This window comes from Rattus norvegicus, chromosome 2 (assembly GCF_036323735.1).
Source record: "Rattus norvegicus strain BN/NHsdMcwi chromosome 2, GRCr8, whole genome shotgun sequence".
NCBI lineage: Eukaryota > Metazoa > Chordata > Mammalia > Rodentia > Muridae > Rattus > Rattus norvegicus.
In genome coordinates this window covers 23,884,303-23,902,385 of record NC_086020.1, presented here as the reverse complement: position 1 = coordinate 23,902,385, position 18,083 = coordinate 23,884,303, and the positions used below count along the sequence as shown (strand labels likewise).

General features: G+C 40.4%; 1 protein-coding gene across 11 annotated transcripts in view; it reads left to right on the top strand.

The window, feature by feature from the left end:
- Positions 1-18,083, top strand: part of Atg10 (autophagy related 10) — a 289,765-nt gene that overhangs the window by 231,074 nt on the left and 40,608 nt on the right. Inside the window, exon 1 of one of the 11 annotated variants that reach the window (XR_010063662.1) lies at positions 1-18,083. This exon is cut by the window's left edge and continues 28,453 nt beyond it. The exons of the other annotated variants lie outside the window; for them this stretch is intronic. The gene's annotated coding sequence lies outside the window, so the exon portion shown is untranslated. 11 annotated transcript variants of the gene reach the window in all.

Genomic DNA, 18,083 nt, shown 5'->3' with positions numbered 1-18,083 from the left:
CAGAGAAGTAAATTATTGGGTCAGTTTGGAAAGTTGCCTACCAGATCTTGATGGCTGTGTTAAGTTATTTAAGGCCAGACATAGGAGCACTTGCCAGCAATTTTAGTACTCAGGAGGCAGAAGTAAAGAAATTGTAAGTTCAAGGACAGCCTGGGCTATATAGCAAGAACATCTCAAAGGAAAATAAAATCACTTGCATTAAACATCATGTTTGATAAGAAATAACAGGTTAGGGTTAGAGAGATGGCTCAGTGGTTAGGAACATTTGCTGTTCTTGTAGAGGACCTGAGTTCAGTTCCCAGCTCCTACATCAGAGAGCTCACAGTGTGCTTATAGCTCCAGCTCCATAGGATCCAGTGCCTCTTCTTACCTCCTCTAGGACACACATACACACTCACACACACACATACTCACACACACACACACATACACACACACATACATACCACACACACACACGAATACACACACACACACACACACACGAATACACACACACACACACACACACACACAAGGGGGAGGGAGGATGCGGGGAATGAATTTTATAAAAAGAGAGAAAAAAAACCAATTCATTTTGTCTTGAAACAAAAACAAATGCTAACACATAATTTAGCACCTTCATCAGTCATATTTTTAAAAAATATATTTCCAGATAGTTACAGTGTAGTAATTAATAACCTTCTGAGAACTCAAAGACCCGAATACAAGGGAGTGTATTGCAGCAGGCTTAATCAATGTTTAGTGTTGATAGAATGTAAAATCGAAGCACCAGGGATAGAAATAAAATTGCCTTTCTGCAGAAAGATCCTCAACAATTGAAAAACAGCTCTATAAAACTGGAGAACAGCTTGATGATTTAGAAAATAGAAACCGCAAAAATATTCTGTAGATCCTAGAGATGTCTCCAGTGTTCATTACCTTGTCTGCTTTTGAGAGTCAAAAGGAAGGGTAACAGAAAGGGTTTTTGCTCTGGCCCTGAGCCACTCTGGGTTGAGACTATTAACTAAGCATAGTCTGATCTAAAAATAAACCTTCTGCACTCTTATTTTCAAGTAAGTCTCGTTCTTCATATCCAAACCAGGATATAGACATGAAATTACTAGCTTCTATGTGCGCTTATCTGATGAATTCTTCAATAAATGGGTTTGATGTTATATATGATAAAAATGCATTAGAGCCACAGGATTATCAGTGCTTTAAAACAACACAGTCCCGTTACTCACCTGAGCAACCTGAGTTACTTCAGGGATGCTAATTGGACGTGGGTGAGACTAGAGATCAATGGTAGGCTGGCAACATCTCTTTGAGAGACCCTGTTAGGTATTTGCCCTATGCCCAGGAAATGTCTCCACCTAGCAGTTGATTATTAGCATAGGCCTTGACACTAAAAGTTGTGGTATCATGTGGTTTCACCAGACTCATCTGAGGCAGGCTGATAAGAATGAAGATGATGACAGCCTGAAGCCATCCTTGTGATGAGACCCACGGTAGAACTGAGAAGGCCACAAGCGTCACATTTAGGTAGATGAGGGTCTTTCACTGCCTGTTACTGGCTGTGTGGTGTCAGTGGCACTTAGCTTCCTTGGAAACTTAGTGTCCTCCTATATAATGGGGAAGAGATAGCAAAGATGACGATGGTGGTGATGGTCACAGACAACTTTTAGGAAACCCTTATTAAATAACAAATGAATGCTGGGTGATGTGTGTTTTAATTCACTTCTGTTCTCATTACATCATACTGCATTACTGTGTAGTAACCGATGAGGTATAAATATATTCCTAGTCAATGTGTGTGTGTGTGTGTGTGTGTGTGTGTGTGTGTGTGTGTATGTCAGAGAGTACTTTCAGCTACGTTTATCCTTTGAGGTATCTTATGGAGTATGTATCCATATCAATATATGAGCACAGATATGTATTCATGTGCGTGTATATATAGTTGTGCACACAAAGGGCATATTATTTACTGCCAAGCAGTATGCTTCACATGCATTTATCTCACTTCCTCCTCAAAACAGCCCTGTGATAAAGATTACAGTAGACAATTCTCACAGAGACAGAGAGCGACAGAGACAAGGATACTTCGTGTGATAACATCGGTTTCCAGCTTCACCGCTGCTTACTGGAGAACCAGACACGGATTCAGCCAATTCTAACTTAGCCCTTCTAGTGTAGAGGCGAGCGAGTTGTGGGGGTTGATTCAGCCCCACAGTTGGGTGGGGCTCAGTTCTGCCTCCAAGACCATGTGGTTCTTCCTCACCCCAGGATCTGCGGGTGTTGATTCCATTCTTAATGCCTTATCTCCCATCTTTACTTACTTGGAGTGAGGAGGCTTGAACTCTTAGATCTAACTTTCATTTTTGGGTATTTCTTGACAGAAAGAGCAATGGTAAGTGCTCTTATTAGGTTGGTGCGGTTGTGGGTGTCCCAGTAGCCGAGAGCAAATGGCGGGAATAAACCCGGTGTCACTGGATACAACAACTTCCTTCTATTCCTTCAGTTTACTTTTCTGGGCTATTTTTTTTTTACATCAATTCAGAATCTCTGTAGGTTTTTTTTTCTTCATATGTAGTTAACAATCTGAATGACACATTCTTTATAATACCACAATAATTCCGTCTATTACATCACTTAATTTATAGGAGTCCTAACACTAAAATCGATAAACATTATTTCTAAAATGTCAAGAGTGTTAATGGTGTGATTAAGAAAGAAAAGATCCTACAGTTTCCCTGCACAGCACCCGTTGATATACTGTTGTCGAGCACACCTAACTGAAGCTGCAATATGGGAGATTTAAATCATTAAGACTCTGTCAACTTTAAAAATGTGTGTCAGAAGCTATTTTTAGCTTCACGGATCTTCTGTGCCATATTGTGGAATTCTGTTAGCAGAGAAAGGGAGAGACTACATGTCTCAGAGAAGATTGTCTCAGGTTGTTTTGAGACATATCAACAGTTGCTAAGGAACCATCTCTAATGCTTCTGGGAAATTCTGTAATACTTCACTTAGAAATTGGGGGAGATTTTTTTTTTATAGAGCAAATCTTCGTGGACAAGGAAAGCATATAACGGCTGATATTAGGGAACTGGAAAAATTATTTTAACTTTCCTAGAAGATTGAGTTTAAATGGGGCTTCCTAGCACCGTATAATCTCCTTACAGAATCCTGGAAGCCTCCGTTTACATCTGATTTTAGAACAAGCAGCATTTTAAAATCTGGTCACATTTCAGTTTATTTTCCATGATTGATGCTCTAAAATGGAGATTAGCACTTCTTTTCACACGGAGAATTAATTAGCATGCTAGCATGGTGGTTTCACTGATTTTCTTCCCTTTTGGTGAAAAGCGATCTCAGTAGTAAACATTTTGTAGGCGCTGACTGTTTACTAGACCCTGCCAGACACAGTCTTGTCACCTAATGGCACTGCTGGGTGAATGGTTCCCTCTTTTCATGTGGCTCTGCAGAAGGTGAAAGACATTCAGTAGCCAGCTTTCGGAAGACTCATGCTGCTACTCAACTCCCTTGCACAATCCTTGTGAGGATGTTGGACCAGTGTCTGGTAATGCCTTCACATCCATTAAGCCTCATCCCCCTGGCTGGACAGGAGGCTGTTCTTTCATAAGATCATTGCTTTGAGACAAAATAGTGTTAGCTAAAATGTTTGATCTACAGATGTTATCACTTCTGGAGTTACTTAAACAATAGAGTAGAAATCACTGGGTGTTTTCTTTCTTTCTCATTCACAAACACTAAGTGTGCACCTAGTATGAGACCGTTGTTAGAGTTAGCACTGAGGCTAGGGTACAGTTATCACGCAGCCTTGGTCTTCACAGGTCTTTAGTGTAACAGAACCACTGCTCCATTCACCTGCTCCATTCACGAGCAGCCGCAAAGGAAGAGGCTGAGGACCATAACTATTGCAGAGCCATCAGGGATGGTACAGGCTGAAGAAATACCCCTCCCATGCACACCTTCTTCCGCTTGAGTTCTCCAGTTCTCTCTTGGTCCCTGTATACACCATGCTATTGTTCCACAATGTCATAACTTTGCTTCTATGGTTATGGCTCTTTCTCAAGCATCCTTCCTAGCTACTAGAGTTTACCAGCATATAAGTCTCTAAACAGGTACATTTTTTGGCCTTCAGATTGGAGAGCATGTGCCAAATACAATGGTAAGTTAGAAGATGCCTGGATATTAGATCATTGTAGAAATAGGAAAACCCAGATATTGCCATTTTTTGTTCACACAAAGGTTTTTCCCACAGCTAAAGAAGCCAATAATGTGAGATCAAACCATGTAATGGGACTCGGATTCTCCAACAAAGTAGTTCAAGGACCTGATGTTGACAGCATTGCTTGTGGGCATGGAAGATATGTTTAAAATAAATAAAAAATGATAATGGCCGCAAGCAAATGCTAAATACCAAATGAATGATTCAACAGCTGTGAGATAGAGAAATGTAAAAAAATATATAAAAGCCACAGTCCTTGAGGATATTGTTGCAAACTCAGCATTAATTTGGAGTCTGAAGTCCTGACTTTGCACTCCAATCAGAATACCAACCAAAGGACATTTTGCTGGTGTTTTACTGATTATGTTAACAAGAGAGCGTGTGTTAGAGGTTCACTAAAGATCATGACTAAAGTGGGCCAAACTGATGTTGTTCGTGCATTTCTTCCTACATTATAGGCATAGAAGTCATCCAAGATGACCAATAACTTCTCAGTCATGCCTTAGAAAGCTCAGCTTTCTAAGTTTTATTTTAAAGCAAAAACTGGGGTCTAGAGAGATGGACCATGGGTTAAGATGCTGGCTGCTCTAACAAAGGACCTGAGTTCAGTTCCCAGCATCCACATAGTAGCCTGTGAGTTCAGCTCAGAGGATAGGATGCCCTCTTCTGGATTCTGCAGGCACTTCATGCATGCAATGCACTTATATGCAGGCATAATATCCATACACTTATATGCAGGCATAAAACCAAGACTGCTTTGGTCTAATACTAGATTTCCCAAATGAATTATCAAATGTCAATCAAGAGGAAGATACTGATTCAATGCAATCCCCATCAGAATTCCAATCCAATTCTTCAGAGAGTTAGACAGAACAATTTGCAAATTCATGTGGAATAACAAAAAACCCAGGTTAGCTAAAACTATCCTCAAAAAAAAAATGACTTCCAGAGAATCACTATCCCTGATCTCAAGCAGTATTACAGAGCAATAGTGATAAAAACTGCATGGTATTGGTACAGAGACAGGCAGATAGACCAGTGGAATAGAATTGAAGACCCAGAAATTCCCACACACCTATGCTCACTTGATTTTTGACAAAGGAGCCAAAACCACCCAATGGAAAAAAGATAGCTTTTTCATCAAATGGTGCTGGCTCAACTGGAGGTCAACATGTAGAAGAATGCAGATTGATCAACGCTTATTACCCTGTACAAAGCTTAAGTCCAAGTAGATCAAGGACCTCCACATCAAACCAGATACACTCAAACTAATAGAAGAAAAAGGGGAAAAATCTGGAACACATGGGCACTGGAAAAAATTTCCTGAACAAAACACCAATGGCTTATGCTCTAAGATCAAGAATTGACAAATGGGATCTCATAAAACTGCAAAGCTTCTGTAAGGCAAAGGACACTGTTGTTAGGACAAAACAGCAACCAACAGACTAGAGAAAGATCTTTACCAATCCTACAACAGATAGAGGGCTTATATCCAAAATATACAAAGAACTCACAAAGTCAGACTGCAGGGAGACAAATAACCATATTAAAAAATGGGGTTCAGAGCTAAACAAAGAATTCACAGCTGAGGAATGCCGAATGGCTAAGAAACATCTAAAGATATTTCAACACCTTTAGTCATAAGGGAGATGCAAATCAAAACAACCCTGAGATTTCACCTCACGCCAGTGAGAATGGCTAAGATCAAAAACTCCGGTAACAGCAGATGCTGGCGAGGATGTGGAGAAAGAGGAACACTCCTCCATTGTTGGTGGGATTGCAGACTGGTACAACCATTCTGGAAATCAGTCTGGAGGTTCCTCAGAAAATTGGACATTCCACTACCTGAGGACCCAGCTATACCTCTCTTGGGCATATACCCAAAAGATGCCCCAACATATAACAAAGACACGTGCTCCACTATGTTCATAGCAGCCTTATTTATAATAGCCAGAAGCTGGAAAGAACCCAGATGCCCTTCAACAGAGGAATGGATACAGAAAATGTGGTACATCTACACAATGGAATATTACTCAGCTATCAAAAACAATGCCTTTATGAAATTCATAGGCAAATGGATAGAACTGGAAAATATCATCCTGAGTGAGGTAACCCAATCACAGAAAAACACACATGGTATGCACTCATTGATAAGTGGATATTAGCCCAAATGCTCGAATTTCCCTGGATGCACAGAACACATGAAACTCAAGAAGGATGACCAAAATGTGAATGCTATACTCCTTTAAAAAGGGGAACAAGAATACCGTAGGAGGGGATAGGAAGGCAAAGTTTAGAGCAGAGGCTGAAGGAACGCCCATTCAGAGCCTGCCCCACATGTGGCCCATACATATACAGCCACCCAATTAGATAAGATAGATGAAGCAAGAAGTGCAGGCTGACAGGAACCAGATGTAGATTTCTCCTGAGAGACACAGCCAGAATACAGCAAATACATAGGCGAATGCCAGCAGCAAACCACTGAACTGAGAACGGGACCCCCACTGAAGGAATCAGAGAGAGGACTGAAAGAGCTTAAGGGGCTTGAGACCCCATATGAACAACAATGCCAACCAACCAGAGCTTCCAGGGACTAAGCCACTACCCAAAGACTATACATGGACTGACCCTAGGCTCCAACTGCATAGGTAGCAATGAATAGCCTAGTAAGAGCACCAGTGGAAGGGGAAGCCCTTGGTCCTGCCAAGGCTGGACCCCCAGTGAATGGGATTGTTGGGGGGAGGGCGGTAATGGGGAGAGAATGGGGAGGGGAACACCCATGAAGAAGGGGAGGGGGAGTGGTTAGGGGGATGTTGGCCTGGAAACTGGGAACGGGAGTAACATTTGAAATATAAATAAGAATACCCAGTTTAATAAAGATGGGGGGAAAAAGAACTGTAAAAAAAAAAGATGGAGATACTGAGCCTTTTTATGCCTCAGTTTCTCACAGTCACTTCATGAACTAATAAACATTCCTTGCACATAGAATGTAGTCACACTGTGCATATTAGCTATTGCTAATATTAATGATTTTACTTCAGGTTGATAATGAAACCTAGTATTCATTAAAAAATTTGCCAAATTTAAAATTAACTATATTATATAGTTCATGAAGGAGTTATAGTATTATATTTATAGAGAGATCCATGGCTTTTATCCCATGAAGCAGTCATCATTTGGTGGGCCATCTGGCAGTGATCATAGTTCTATTGAAATCTACCACTAAGGCTAATTACTCCCCAAGTGGGCTCTTGGGAGTGGAAGACATCCCTTAGACTCTCAGGCACATTGACTGCAGTTACACGGTACGAGCAGAACTGTGCGTGCCAAGATAACAGTCAGGCCATGTCATTCTTTTAGGTTTCAAAGAAAACAAGTGTCACTCTTAAGAAGTTTAGCCACACCGTCCCTGATACAGTCCTCAGAATGGTGCTGTAATTTGTATGCCATATACTTGGCTTTAACAAGGCTTTTAAGTCTGTTAGGCAGGTTGGAGGATTAGAAAGCCCTACGCAGACAGGCTGTGCACGGACATTTATAAGCAGCATTTGTTTACTCTGTAAAGAGCCAGTGGCGAGAATATAGATGCAGACGAGAGATAGCAGACACATCTGCAGTGACTAATAGCACCAAACAAGGCCACGCTCATACACCATTATCATCTGCTATCGGGTTTTGTTTTTTCCGTCGCTTTTTTTAAGATGCCCTTTGATGCCTCCAGAGATTGAAATTCCATATAAGCACGAAGGTTAGGTCAGATAAGAATGCACGCAGCCTCTACTGTATGCAGATGTCAGAAGAATGTTATTAGTTGGAATATAAATAATCTTATTACATACCGTCTGCATGCCGGTGTCTGCACACTTGTGGCTTGTCACCAGAATGAGGAATGACAACACTTAGGCTCTTGCTAAGTTGTGCATCACAGTCTCGAGGCAGAGAGAGACTCTCTGAAGTTTCTATGGATCACCCCTGGATGTGAGAGATAAATTTCATCACCCAGCACTGTCATGTCTTGCAGTCCGTCATCAATAACTAACAAACAGAGATCTATGGAATTGGTATACAAGGCTCGGTGAGAAATGGCACTGTTCGGGACCAGAGAGCTATAGAGTGAGCTCCTTTCCCCAAAGATGGGCAGTAGCACGCAGATAACACAGAAGAATCGGTCAATGAGAATATGATACTGTTGATACTAGTTGGCCATAACTGGGCTGGAGAGATGGCTCAACAGTTACTTGTACCGCTCTTGCAGAGGACCCCAGTTCAAGGCCCAGCGCCCATGTTGAACAGCTTACAAACTCTCTAACTCCGCCTTCAGAGAGATTCAATGTCTCTGGCTCCTAGGGATACGTGCACTCACATGCATATGTCCACACAGCTAATTTTAAATAATAAAAATATCTTAAAAAGTACTACACAAGACCGCAATAGAACTTTATAGTCTTACACGTGGTGGTGCATGTAATCATGGTAAAGTCATAGACCATTGATAGAGATTATACAGAGAGATGTTTTTAAAATGGGCTTTTTGGATTTTTATCTATTTTTAGTCTGTGTGTATGGGTGTTTTGCCTGCATGTCTGTATATGTGTGCAGAGTCCCGAAGAGGGCATGAGATCTCCTGGAACTGGTGTTTGACTGACTGAGTGTGGTCTTAGAAGAAAACCCAGGTCCTTTGGAAGAGTATCCAGTGCTCTTAACCACTGAGTAATTTCTCGAGCCCCTAAATATGTGTATAGTTTAATTAGAACACATCCCTTCCTTTCTTGTCTTTTCTCCTTCTAGTCCTGTCCAGCCACCCTCCTTTGAGGCACTCCTGTGTCTCCTGCTCTCCAGTTGATAGCTTCTTTTATTATTGATGTACAGTACATACACATACATGTGTATGTATACAATGCATATGTGTGTATGTATGTGTATGTCTGAATAATACAGTTTAGTGAGATCGTTTTTGTTGTTTGTATATATATTGCTTTGGTACTGACCATTCTGTACTGGATAACCAATAAGGGAGCTCATCCCTGGGGGGAGCAGCTAATTTTCCTCCCAGAAGACATTCATTGGCTGTAGTTAAAATAGACTTTATTGTGAGCTGAAATGGAGAGAATTTTTCAGTTAGAAAGACCAGCACAGCAGTAAGAAAATGCTAGCCAGCTATAATGGCTGCAGAGAGCAAACCATGTTAGAAATATACAGTGTGGGCAAAGCCAGCCTTCTGTAACTGGGACAGCATACCTGTGAGGATGAACAGCGGCAGCTCAGATATAACTCGACCCAGAATAACCACTGAGCAACACACGAACCTTTGTGGTTGTGTTTGCCAGCGAGTATTTAGGGCTTAGATTATGGTTTGGCAAGTGGTGGATACGCAATGAAGCCTTCATTCAATTCGTGATTAGGTATAGTCTAAAAGGCAGGCTGGAAAAATTGTCTGGAACAAGTTGCAGGAGAAATAGAGGGCTTCGCAGTTGGAACTTTATCATATAGGTATAGATTTTTAGCCAGGCAAAACCCAAATACATTAATCAGGCATTATCCTGTGACCCACGGCTCTGATTGGTTGTTGAAAGAGGTTTCTGTTCCCAAAAGGGTTGAGCAAGGGATGATGTCATGTTAGTATCTGAGTTTCTGTATTGAATGGAAAAGGAGAAAATGAAGAACCCAAAGCAAAGAAGGCCTGAGGAGAGGTGCCTGCCAGAGTCTGTTTGGGGTCTGTTTGTCTTCCAGTGGTAGAAGGAAATGGGGGTGTTTGGTGGAAGCTGTGCTTTGTGAGATGCTCAATGGTGCTTTGGAGAAATAAGGGGATAAGAGCAATGAAGTGAACATAGATTCCAAAACCCCTCCTTCAATGAAGGTTACTTCTGAGCCTCCGAAGGCGTCCATCTGAGACGCTCTTCCCGTCGCCGTGGCGAGGTGGTGTTTCTCTGAGGTCTCAATTAGACAGAAGGGGTTGCTCTCCTTCCTTGAGTTAAAGAAAAAGGTCTGTGTCTGCTGTAAATTGTAAAACCAAAGGAATGCCTAAGTTGGATTTTTCAAAATTACATGGTTTAAACTTTTTGTCTTATGCATGAAAACTGTTATTTCTACAAATAATCGGGTGTCAGCAACGTGGCAGACAGGCAGATGTTTCGTCAGCTGACACCGCTGAGCCCTGTACTTGTTCAATATGAAAAAGTACAAAGTAAAAGATTCCAAGATTTGCGAATTCAAGAAATAGATTTCCTCGTTGCCAGTGCAAAGTAGTTTGACTAGATCATATTTGAAGGGGAATGTTGTAATCTTACAAACGAACATACCAGCTCTCACAGTGCCCCTCAGTTAACGCAAAGACTTGAGAGCTGTGACATCAGAGGAGCTTCTGCTCACAGTCACCTATGATCACGTGAGTCAGCAGGGAAGAGAAACATCCTGGGTTTTAAGCTGACCAGATGAAGAAGGCTGTGGAAAGGAGACGCTTTCTTATGAAGGAAAACACTTCGCTCCTCAAGCAGATTGCAAATGAGCCCCCCTCCCCCTCCCCGTTGCTTCCTAGACATGTCACAAGAGTCTAGAACCAGTGACCTTGGCTACTCTATAGAGTGGGAGGGTGCAGTGGCCATAGCGCTGGCCATAGTCTCCATCTCCTCAGTTTATGCCAGTCTCTGCCTGTTTCCAGGGCTGCAGCAGGTATAAAGTCTCCATGCCTACTGTGTGGTGGATGGCTCTCTGGCGGACTCTGGTGGTGGATGCTCTGCATGTTTCCAGACAGAACAGCCCAAGACTGACTCTATTAGAGAACATTTGAAAAGATAATCAAGAAGTATAAACAAATAGCCCATATACTAAAGTCCCCTGTTTTGGACCTTAGTACAATTTTAACTTGCAGCTATGACTCTGAAGCATCACAATATCACAGACAGTGAGCACAAGCGTCTTAGAGTGAGTACGCATGTGACGTGTAACGCTGTTTCTTGGTTGAAGGGAAGGAATTAATCATGTAAAGTCAACTCAAGGTATGTGTGCCTGTGTGTATTTAAGTTCTCAGAGCTCGTGTGCCTCTCATTTTTCAGACAGGCACTTCTCAACATATGTCAGCATGTCTGTGGGTTTTCTCACTGTGTTGCTAGCATTTGGATTGCCAGCCGGCCTTCAACCTGAGCACTAAAGTTTTTAATTATTATAGTCATTGAATGAACAAATGAATTGGAGATATTGATTTGTTATATTAAGGAGAGCTAATGCATGTGTTTCCACGCATATATTAGCATACTGCATCAGAGATCATGTCTCATCTCTTCCCCTTTTTTCCATTTTAATTTTTGATAGACCATGTATAATCAGTGAAATAAACGCCATCCATTAGTGAGCTTGGTCTTCCCTGAAGTATTAATATTCTAAACAATCCTATTACCCGAGCATTATTTTGATAGTTTATTAAAAGTCCTGCAGCTCTCACATTGCTATATCTAAACAAGCTTTACGCAATTAAAGTTATAATAGGAACTTTATTACAATGATGTATAACTTGTATCATCCTAATAAAAGTTCCTGTACACAGCGATGCTTTAATAATGCTGTTTCTGTAACCCTGCTTCCTTAGTAATGGGGCTTCTCTCATGGCAACTTCATTATTAGGAAATGATCTCAGTAATAGAAATGCAAATACCGAGTTTGAAAGGAGCGTTGTGTGCACAGCTCTATTATTGACCTGCTGTCTTCTCATGCATTGCATATCATCATTATAAGCCAACCATGTAGATTATAGTTATGATTACGACCATGCTGTTACATTTTAGCATTCATGTCATTCCAGGTTGGCACTGACTGCCATTTTAAGATGAAATTCAGGGGTTAAAATGATTTAAATTTTAATTAAAATTAGTTTCAAAAGCATTAAAATGACTTACAAAACTTTCTCTAATTTCTATTGTATCTCAGATTGAGTAGACATCGGCCCTTAAAATGGGGTGTTCCCTTGATATTCACACTGTCTTCTGAATAGATATAGGAGAATAATGCTTTGAGGGAAATGATTTTATATCTCCAACTTTCATAGATACCCGCTCAAAAACCCTGACTGTGGAGACACTTGAAGCAGAGATTTTCCCCTTCCACCCCTGCCCCATGCCCTTTGAGCTTTGCTCATACCAGGACACTGAACAAGCAGTAACTTGGCAACTTCATTTATGGCACCCCACGGCCCAGATTATACTTTTCAGTATAAGGGAGCAGAGGAGGTAGGTAAGTGCTTCGGATATGGAGACAGAGAGTCTCCGAGGAGCCATCTAAGCTTTCTTCTCCTATCTATAAGATGGGGATAATGATAGTAGGATATTGAAATGGTCATGGTGATTTATATACATATGAAAAACTGTACTAATAGAAAATATTTATGTACTGATGAAAATAGGTGCTAATACTTATGTATGCTATACGATGCTTTTACTCGTAGTTTCAAAAATTACTTTTGCTTTGTATGCTTCCTCCCTTATTAAAATTTAAATATATTTGTTATTTCAACCAACTAAGTACTAGTGAAAATTTTCAGTGCCAATTAAATCAGATACTCAATATAATATTTTCTGAAAAATATATATGTTCTCTATATATATTTGTTTTAAGCTTTACATAAAGATCAATGAAATTATTTTAAACATAAAATATATATTGAGATAAAAAGTAGGATGGAAATATGACAGAGAGAAAAATAAAAGATCCAAGAGTTTGTGTGTTTTTCAGTGAATGATGGTGGGTATGTATCTTCCGTTGAAAACATCTAAGAGAGTTATGTAGTAGTTTCATTTACGATCACCAGTTTGTACAGTACACTGAAAATGACATGTATATAGTGTTTAGGTACACATAAACAAAAACATTTGAAAAGTGAAGATATAACAGACATGAAATTATCTCTATAATATATGTTTCTCTGAATACCCACTTTGCTTGAAAACAGTGTGTTTTTTTTTTAACAAGTTCTGAAGCTGTGTAAATCATAGAAGTCAGAACCTCTCAGCCCTGCATAAGAGACTTCACTGACACATCTCTTACTTCCCTGAGTACTTGGCATGCTCCCACATAGGTAGTAAGCTGGGGCAGGAGCCTTCTAGGGCCTTGCTTTGCTCCAGGCAGGCTGGCTGAGCCCATCCCTGCCCTGTGGCGGAGGAGGAGAGATGGAGCTTGGATGAACTGGCCTTTATGGAGAACATCCCAGGATGTCATTCTGTACTTAGAAAATTGAATAAGAGGAAATGTGTGTGTCTTAAGCATGTTTACTGCTTATTACATTTATGTGAGTCGGCGTGTGCACATTCGTTTTTGTTTTTTATTTCATACTATGCTTCGTGTTGAAAGTTTGGATGCCACCTTGTTTGTGAGTAAATTTCATATCAGGATATCAAAGATACAGTTCTGTAGGTCGATATCTAGACTTAATATTCCTGTTTCAATTTTTCGTTGTATTTCAGTTTTTATCATTGTTTGTGTGGAGGTCAGGCAGTCGGAGAACAGCTGGTTGGAGTCAGTTCTCACCTTCTACTGTGTAGTTCCCGGGGATAGAACTCAGATAGTCACAGTTGATGGCAAGCCCCTTTAACCTTTGAACCATCTCACTAGCCACTTCCTTGATATTCCTTTTCAGACCCTTTGCAGGGTAAATAGAGTTTTTCTGAGGTGTATGTTAACACTATACACCGATCAATGCAGGAGCTCAGGCAAATATGAGCTTTAGTTAATTTGATTTTCTATGGCCTACTTCTGTGGCCCTTTGAGACTCAACCAGCAGCTTGTAGAAGAGACTCATGTCAGATAATACAAGCCTGTTCCTAGAAACTAGAGCTTTGAAGCATACTAGTTTTGAAAAGTCACAGACTCTTGCCCTACCTGTCAGGACATACTTTATATATTTACAAGTGTTCTAGATAGTCAAGCACAACCCTTCTCCCCGTGTCATTTTGCAACAAGTCGGTCATTTCTCAGTTCGCATCCTCACATCTCAGTGGTCATGTCGAAAGTGGCTTAAAACCTAAGCTAGTTGCCTAGGACCTTATAAAAGATGCTGCGTACTGTTTAGATGAAATATTGCAAAGTTGCAATATTAAGACAGTGTTACTTTACAATGCAGTTTGTATTGGGGCAACAAAAGTTAACTGAATCTTCTTTTGAAGTGATAGGCAATATAAATATTCCTACTGTTTTAACACAGTCATAAATGTTACTGTAGGGAGATAAGCCATAAGGAAGAATATGTATGCGCAATGTGTAATAGTATAAAACTGGAAAATCATCCAAGTGTTTCATTGTGGTGTAACGTTTACACACTGTGATTTGTTAACAAGATGGAATATTATGTAGAGGAAGTTGCAATAAAGAATAATATATGTGAAATAATATTAAGAAGTAGGATATTTTGGTCACAAACATATTCATTGGTTATTACATAACTATTACAGGTATTACTATGTAGGTAGGTACATACATTTCTACATCTCAATAAGTCCTGAGCAGAATTCACCTCCGGCAGGAAGGAAGGAGGCTAAAGGACTCCTGAGTCTGAAGCTCCAAGGAACTTGACTTTTCTGTTTGGAAGGAGAAAAGAATGGCTGGCTTAGCTTCAGCCTCCATCTCATACACATATCATCTCGTGCACATATCATCTCATACACATATCATCTCATACACATATCATCTCATGTACATATCATCTCATGTACATATTATCTCATACACTATCATCTCATGCACATATCATCTCATACACATATCATCTCATACACATATCATCTCATGCACATATCATCTCATGCACATATCATCTCATGCACATATCATCTCATACACATACCATCTCATGCACATATCATCTCATGCACATATCATCTCATGCACATATCATCTCATGCACATATCATCTCATACACATACCATCTCATGCACATATCATCTCATACACATATCATCTCATACACATATCATCTCATGCACATATCATCTCATACACATATCATCTCATACATATATCATCTCATACACATAGCATCTCATACACATAGCATCTCGTACACATATCATCTCATACACATAGCATCTCGTACACATATCATCTCATACACATATCATCTCATACACATATCATCTCATACACATATCATCTCATACACATATCATCTCATACACATAGCATCTCGTACACATAGCCATCTCATACACCTATCATCTCATACACATATCATCTCATACACATAGCATCTCATACACATAGCCATCTCATATACCTATCCATCTCATACACATATACATATACCAGGTTCCATCTCATACACAGAGCCCCTGCCTTTCCTGGTATCAGTCTGCTTTCAGGACCCTGAACTCCCCTGGGTTTCTAGGCGTTCTTGTCTAGAAAAGCCCACTAAGTTTTTACAGTGCTGTTGTTGCTATTACCATGATTACTTTCTTGTTTTTATTTGACACAGGGTTTTGCTTTGTAGCTTAGCCAGCCTTGAGTTTGCAGTCTACCTGCTTCATGATGAAAGCCCATAGTCCCATAGGGCTACTTCAAGTTTGAGGCTAGCCTAGGTTACATAGTGAGACCCTGTCTCTGAAATAAAAAGGAAGGAATCGGAGAGAGGAAGAAACTGTGACCTTTGACCTTAGTGCAATCCTTTACTTACTTCCAAAATACTCACATGCAATTGTCTCAAGAGCCCTAAACTTAAAACTCCCAGTGATCATACTTCTGTGACCAGGACTTGCTCTGTCACACTTCAGCTATGGGTAGCATCGTGCTACCTTGTTTCTAACTATTGTTTCTAACTGTTAATAGTCAGGACAATAGGAAAACTAATGTCCCTGAGCTCAGTGTTTATAGGTCAGAGATTTACCTAACAGTTTTCCTTATTGGAAGGGGTTGCACAGTATCTGCAATGAATTCATCACATCTCTGGGAATTTTTTTCTTGGAGTGTCTTTGAGAGAGCTTCTAAAGAGAAAAACTAATTTTAGCTCAACAAAATCCCCAGGAACGTGCTTCAGGGAAGAGGGGGGGACAGCAGAGCACCTTATTATCAGAATGGGGTGAGAAGCAGGAGGAGCCACGTAATTGCCGGGAGCCTGAGCTCTGAGTGGATTCTCTCATTAGAAATTTACACTGATTATATGTATCTAAAGAGAACATTGTGGCATTATAAAAACTGATCTGGAAGATTCATCGATATTTTTTCTGTTGCTTTCAAATTCTACCTGGCATGATTCTAAAAAGTAATAGTGTTATACATAATATACGCGCACATATATAGGCTGCTGTTTTATTTTGTTAATAAAATATCTTCCTTGTGATGGTTGCTATGCATTAGTGCCTGGTTTTCAATAAATTAGTATGTTTGTGTGAATTTGTTCTTAAAACTCTCAAACTCTCTGACTATCCATTGCTAAATTCTCTGGATAGTCAAAAGTGTTATCACTATTTTACATGGATCTCAGGCGTCTGGGCCAGATATTGCCATCATTCTGAAACACAGTGCAAGGGGGGAGTAGTGTACTGATGCTTGGAAAGGGTAGGTCACAGTGATTTCACCTAAAAACAGAGTGAATGTACCATGTTGGTGTCTCATGCTTAAGTTCTGTTTAGTGTCAACAGACAGCATTGGAAACCTAATTCTCCTTTTTTCTATTTAAGTTTACACACACACACACACACACACACACACACACACACATATTATGCAAACACACACATATATACACATTCATTGTATATACACATATATTGTATATATACACATGCATGTATTGGTTGTAGATATACACAGATACACATATTGTACACACCCATATGCATACATTGTGTACACACATATATATTGTGAATATACACATACATATATTTATTATATATATACAGACACACATACATATATTGTGTATACACACTACTATATAGACTATACACACGTTGTGATTGTGGCTTTACCTCGGGAGCATAACCCACAGAGCACAGATTGACAAAGTGACCGCTGCAATAGCATGAGGTTTTTTAATCCATGTATGTGGGGTTGCTAATCCATGCAGGGAGAGGCAACCCTGAACCCAAAAAGCACACAACTTTTATTCGTTACAGAGGGCAGACTTCAGCAACAGGGTTAGCTGACCTATTCTCATTGGTGGTACACAGAACAAGGGATCTGGTCAGGTATTGGCTGGCCTGCTCAAGGGGCTGTTCTTGGCTCAATTAGTCACTTTCCTCCTCCAGCCCTACACCTGGCCTTGAAGAATCACTGGGAAAGGGCTAAGTTGGCACGTCTCTTAGAGGGGGGGCGGGGTGAACTGAGTGGTCGGGCAGGGTCAGGATGACATCTTGCGGTTGTTCTCGGAATTTACCACAGGGAGAGGTAGAGGGTTTCTCCAAGAACAGTTGTTATTGTTTTGTCTTAATTAGCTTAGTCAGAATCTTGATCACCAAAACTTTATCATATCACTGGGCATACCACCAGATGTATTTCTCAAAACCTTGTTTTTATAACTTTGTTTCTCATATCTATGAAACTTTGAAACTTTATTTCTTCATGATCACATTGTGATGGTTTGTATATGCTTGGCCCAGGGAATGCTCTATTTGGAGGTGTGGCCTTTTTGGAGTAGGTGCGTCACTGTAGTGTGGGCTTTAAGACCATACTCCTACTGCCTGGAAGTCAGTCTTCCACGAGCAACCTTCAGATGAAGATATAGAACTCTCGGCTCTGCCTACATCACACCTACCTAGACGCTGCTCCACCCTGATGATAATGGACTGAACTTCTGAACCTGTTTAAGAGAGTCTGCAGCAGCTAGAGACACTGGGCCGCCGTGGAATTGGGATGTGTGCTTCTGACAAG